Raw genomic sequence first — 6,000 nt, 5'->3', positions numbered from 1 at the left:
CATTATTAAAATCCAAAGTTGTGCTTGTTGACATTACTTAATGCACAGTGTATTAATGAACTAAAGTTATTTAACTTAAATAACATGAAATCGTTAACAAAGATAAATTAATACTGTAATTAATGTATTAAATTTCTTGTTCATGTTAGTAAATGCATTAACTAATATTAACTAATGAACTATTACTCTAAAGTGTTACCCTAAAGGGTGACACTTTACAATAAGTTTGTATTAGTTAATGTCAAACCATTTACCACCATAAACAAGCAATGAACAATACACTTAATACAGTATTTGTTCGTGTTACAGTCATCCATCCCAACTCACAGTCCAGCAACTAAGCATTAAATATTATTTTAAAAAAGCATTAGTACATGTTGAACTATGATTAAAAAATGTTGTACAAGCATTGTTCAGAATTAGTACATGTTAGTAAATACATTATCTAATGAAACCTTATTGTAAAGTGTGACCCAATATTTTATACTGTCATCATAGCAAAGATAAATTATGAGAAATGAGTTATTAGAACTATTATGTTTAGAAATGTGCCTGAACAAGTCCTCTCTCCATTACACATAAATTGTGAAAAATAAACTCAAATTTAACAGGGGGGCTTATAATTCCGGCTTCAACTGTATGCATTAATAAATAAAAGTCGTCACACTAAGACACTGTGTTCTGATAATCACAACTGTGCTCATTTAGGAGCCGGGGAAGCAAAGCGAAGAAAACGTTCCTGTGAAGATCTTTCACAGAAGCCCCACTCAGACTCTCCACTGTCTGCTGTAAGTTCATCGTTTGTACATCACAATTAGGTGGTGCATATACTCCTGAATACAGTTTTGTGAGCATAGATGGGGAGGCTGTGCAAAAAGTATGATTATGTCAATGAAAAAGGTTTTACCTATTATACTTACTTTGTTGAAGGCTCCTGCATCAACTTCTTTATTGGAGGCTCCTGCATCAGCCTCATCAGTTCCTGTCTTTTCTTCTTCATCGGCTCCTGCATCAGCCTCATCAGTTCCTGTCTTTTCTTCTTCATCGGCTCCTGCATCAGCCTCATCAGTTCCTGTCTTTTCTTCTTCATCGGCTCCTGCATCAGCCTCGTCAGTTCCTGTCTTTTCTTCTTCATCGGCTCCTGCATCAGCCTCGTCAGTTCCTGTCTTTTCTTCTTCATCGGCTCCTGCATCAGCCTCGTCAGTTCCTGCCTTGGCTTCTTCATCGGCTCCTGCATCAGCCTCGTCAGTTCCTGCCTTGGCTTCTTCATCGGCTCCTGCATCAGCCTCATCAGTTCCTGCCTTGGCTTCTTCATCGGCTCCTGCATCAGCCTCATCAGTTCCTGCCTTGGCTTCTTCATCGGCTCCTGCATCAGCCTCATCAGTTCCTGCCTTGGCTTCTTCATCGGCTCCTGCATCAGCCTCATCAGTTCCTGCCTTGGCTTCTTCATCGGCTCCTGCATCAGCCTCATCAGTTCCTGCCTCGGCTTCTTCATCGGCTCCTGCATCAGCCTCATCAGTTCCTGCCTCGGCTTCTTCATCGGCTCCTGCATCAGCCTCATCAGTTCCTGCCTCGGCTTCTTCATCGGCTCCTGCATCAGCCTCATCAGTTCCTGCCTCGGCTTCTTCATCGGCTCCTGCATCAGCTTCTGTGTCAGCTTCTGACGTTCAACCTAGAAGGTCATCTGGTGGGTCACCACACAGTGACCCAGCACATTCTGAGGTAACTGTCAAAGAACTCTGTGGTTGTGAAGATAAGAAAAATGTATACTTTAATACTAAAACTTTAATTGATGTTAACACAGTTTTGTCTCGGTTATTCTAATTACCAGGTGTCATTTGAGGGTTGGCACAAGATGTGGGAGTCTGGTCTTCATGGGCTGCCCAGTGCAGACATACTGTGGCTTAAGGAGGATGCTGAAAGGGGACTCTTTCAGAGGGCCATGTCTTATAAAGACAAACATGGAAACAGAAAGTGGAGGAAAGTCCTGAAGGATGACCGGATGTGGTTTCACCCTCCAGAATCTCCTGGAGTGGTGGAAGGAAAAGTCCCCTCAGCAGACTCCTTTTTCCGCAGCTCGGTTTTTTTCTGGAGACCAGTCGGTGTGTGGCGTTACAGTCTTCGGTGCCCAAGGTCTGACTGCCCAGCACGCACCAATCAGAAGGCTTTTCTCTACCATTGTGGGTATTCATCCACGGTAAGACAGATCTGCCACATGTCTGGCTGGTACTCCATGCTGACTGAGGTCCTGGCATGCAACGCCTGTAGAAAGGCTGCAAAGGAGTCGGAAGAGCATACTATTGGTCGTTTCCTGTCATGGGATCAGTGCATCCTTAACCAGCTCAGTTCAGCTCACAGAGCGGTGTTTCCTGCTGTCTTGACGCTACGGTGAGTCTCTAGCAGAATACAAATCATTGTGAAATTATGCAGAGTCTTAAAAAAAGTTAAGATTTACCATCATCTAATGATTGTGTTGCTCCTATGATTCTAGGCGTGGCGTGGACAAGCAGGTGATCCGCCTGATGAGGGATCGCACTGAGGGAAACACCATGGTGAAGGTTTGGAGACAGGTGCAGGAGAGCCACTGCGAGGACTATCTGCAGAGAAAGGACATGTACACCACTCTTCTCAGCCAGTACAACAAACCTGGGAAGATCACTCGTAAGTCAGAGTTAATTGTTTTCTTAAAGGGATAGTTCACCCAGAAGTGAGTAGTTTTAAACTTTTATGAGTTTCTCTCTTTTGTTAAACACAAAAGAAGATATTCTGAAGAAAGCCGAAATCCTGTAACCATTGTAATCCATTGTAAAAAAACAGACAGATACTATGGAAGTCAATGGTTACAGGTTTCTGACATTTTTCTAAATATCTTGTTTAGTGTTTAAAAGAAACCCATAATGGTTTGAAATCATTAAAAGGATCAGCAAATGATGACAGAATTATTATTATTATTATTTTTAAATTCCTAACCTTTTGAGCATTTAATCAAAGATTAAGTAGCAAAGTGTCCGTTTTCTCTGCTTTTAGGGAGTTTGTGCCAGCAGTTCCAGCGACCACCAGCACGGAGAGAGCCGCCATCTGCCAGACTGATGAGAAAGGCATTTCTTATTTCAGAGGCAGATAACATCGAGGACTACCGTACTCAGATTATGTCCACATTTGGCAAAGTCCTAAAGTACGACTCCACCAAGAAGGTAAATTTAACACAATGGAAAATAAGTCAGTTTGTAAACGTATTGCAAAACCTTTTTACTGTTGTTCTTTCAGGAAATCCTTTATCATAGAGATTTTATCCTTAAAATATTATTGTCCACTTTTGCATCATGGCACATTTTAACTATTAACGACAATTGATGAGTAAAGTATTATTAATTGTTTAATAATAAATAATTATCAATAAATTAATATCTAATATGGGTTACTGGTGCTTTAAAATCGTGTTTGTCACCATCACACGCACCTGATTATTATTCATACTTACCTACGTCTTCGTGTGTCGTTTTCTTCACTTCAGGTTTCCTCCTGCATGCTCTGCATCCGAAATCTAATGAGCTGTAATGCAAAAACACATTATTAATTCATATCTGAATATTAGTGACTCTTACTTTCTTGATCTGGTGCAGAAAAAAAAAAACTACAAAATACAAATGTTTGAATCTATTTGTGTTGCATTTGTTATCAGATCTGCAAGAAACTCTCCGGCGATGGAAAAGGCACTGCAGAGTGGTGTACCAATGTGGCCAACGAGCAGGGGCAGATCCTTATATCTGTTCTCACCTGTGAGGAGTCATTGGAGAAGATGAGGCCGATGGCTGAAGGCCTCATGGAGAGGTACAGGAGAGCTGATGAGGCACCGCCCGAGCTCATGTATGTGGATCGTGGCTGCTGTCGCGTCCACGCCGTGTCCTCGGTTGAGCAGCTCTTCAGTGACTGGACGGACAGGGGTATGCTGGTACGGCTGGACATCTTTCATTGGATCCATCGATTCGATGCAGCTCTTCGGACAGATCATCATCCAAAGTATGCCCTGTTCAAGTCTGCCCTCTCTGCTGCCGTCTTTGCCTACAACAAAGACGACATGGCTCTTCTGGTACAGGCGATACGTGCCGGTCACCCAACCAACTATGCCTCCCTGGCTGACAGCCAGATCATCGAGCTGCGTGTCAGTAAATATGACCTCAGCCATTATGTCAGGAGGATCACAGTTGGTGCCCAGGAAACATGTGCGCGCGTGCAGTGCGCCATTGATCTCCTGAAGGGAGCCGCAGGGATGGATGAGAACCAGGTGCATCTGTTTAAGGACTCTGCAGCCATCGACCACGTCTGGGAGAACCAGCAGAAGCACCTTGAATGCATCCAGGATCCACCAGGGAGGAACATGTACACCATCACCAAGTATGTGACCCGTAACGGTGTTCGTCTTGCGCGGTACAGTACGGTGAGAGGAAGCAACAGTCTGGAGGGCTTTCATTCCTTTCTGCCTGACATGATCCCGGGACCCCACTGTGCTGCCGTCCCGTTTCAAGTCTATCTGCTGGCTGGCATCGCACGCTGGAACTCTAACAGGGAGTCAGCCAGCGTCCAAGGGCGGAAAGGGAGGAAACATATGGTGTACATGTCTCCTCTGGTCCATCGCCTAAACCAAAGGTGCCAGGAGCTGTTTGGGGAGGTGGAGGAGGCAAACTACAGGCCTCCAGTTCCTGCTGGTGATGAGCGCATTGGTCTGGAGTACCTGTTTTTCCCAGTCCTCAGAGCCCTTCAGTGCCCCTGATCATTACGCTCAGACTAGAGAGACACTTCAGGCAGATGAGGATGAGGATGAAGATGTTCCTGCTGGGGTGGCAGAGGAAGAGGAAGAGGATGATGTGGGCTACTCCTCAGACCACGAGAGGGACAGCCTGACTCCTCTGAGGAACCGTCTGTGCCTCACCGATCAGGCAGTGGCTGCTGAATTTGACCCCTGTGTGGAGGACGTGTGCGGTCCCAATCATCTGCCTGGGTACCAGCACGTAGAGGATCTGTGTAAAGTCCTTGTTGAGATCGCCCTGGAGGAAGGAAAACTTGCCTTAAATGAGTCGACCAGGCAAAAGGTCATCAGCGCCTGGAACAAGCTTGACCTCCATGACCGCAGCATCCAACAATTCGACAGCCTCTACTCTGCACGCTGGGGCAATGCTCTGTTTGGCCGCACCAGTGGAGATCCGACTGAGGCGTCCCTGGTGCAGAAGCTCAAGTTCAGCAAGCGTTACTCAGCCGCACACTTGGTGGACTCCAGAAAGAACCGGCTGATGTACTGCCTGGTCAAACAGCTGTGGCTTCATCCTGGTGTTGGAGGAAAAGCTAAAGGGTCACCGCTGAAGCAGCATATCACTAAACTGTACCAGCGTGTGCAGCAGAGAGTGACGGTGGACGATGATCAGCTCAGCAAACTCGGGATTCCCATCCTGAAAATAAATTCAAAGTGCGTGAGCGAGTTCATCAGGAGGCAGGAGGCGCTGTCAGCCACAAACGTCACTGACCAGGGTCTGTCTGTCCTCCGTCGTCACCAGAGCGTCTCCAGCACCAGCCAGCCCCCCGCTGAGGAGCTTCCAGAGGAAAGACCCCATACCAGCCGGCCTGCAGTGCAGTATCAGATCACCACTTCTCTGGCCGGCACCCGAAAGTTAAAGCAAAGGCAAATCTTACCTGTCCCTCCCTCTGCTCTTGCTCAACCAGTTCCTGCGCCGGCCCATTCGATGTCCGCAGGACTCCGGCACACACACACTCCGCTGACTGCACCTCCTGCTGTTTCCTTGCCGCAGGCATCCACTCTGCCACTGTTGCCCTCAAGATCAACAATCTACAAGAGGAAAAAGGCAGGACTCAGTGGCTCTGGACATCCAACCTCAGTGAAGGTTTACATCTGTGCTCTGTGTGGCCAACCAACTCAAGGTCACAAGAAATACAGAAAGAAGAGCTACTGTGAGAGCTCCAAAGCCTCCACGTCCACAAACCTTGCTG

The sequence above is a fragment of the Danio aesculapii genome, chromosome 20 (assembly GCF_903798145.1).
Source record: "Danio aesculapii chromosome 20, fDanAes4.1, whole genome shotgun sequence".
In the NCBI taxonomy this organism is placed as follows: Eukaryota; Metazoa; Chordata; class Actinopteri; order Cypriniformes; family Danionidae; genus Danio; species Danio aesculapii.
Note: the sequence above shows the minus strand (reverse complement) of the source record.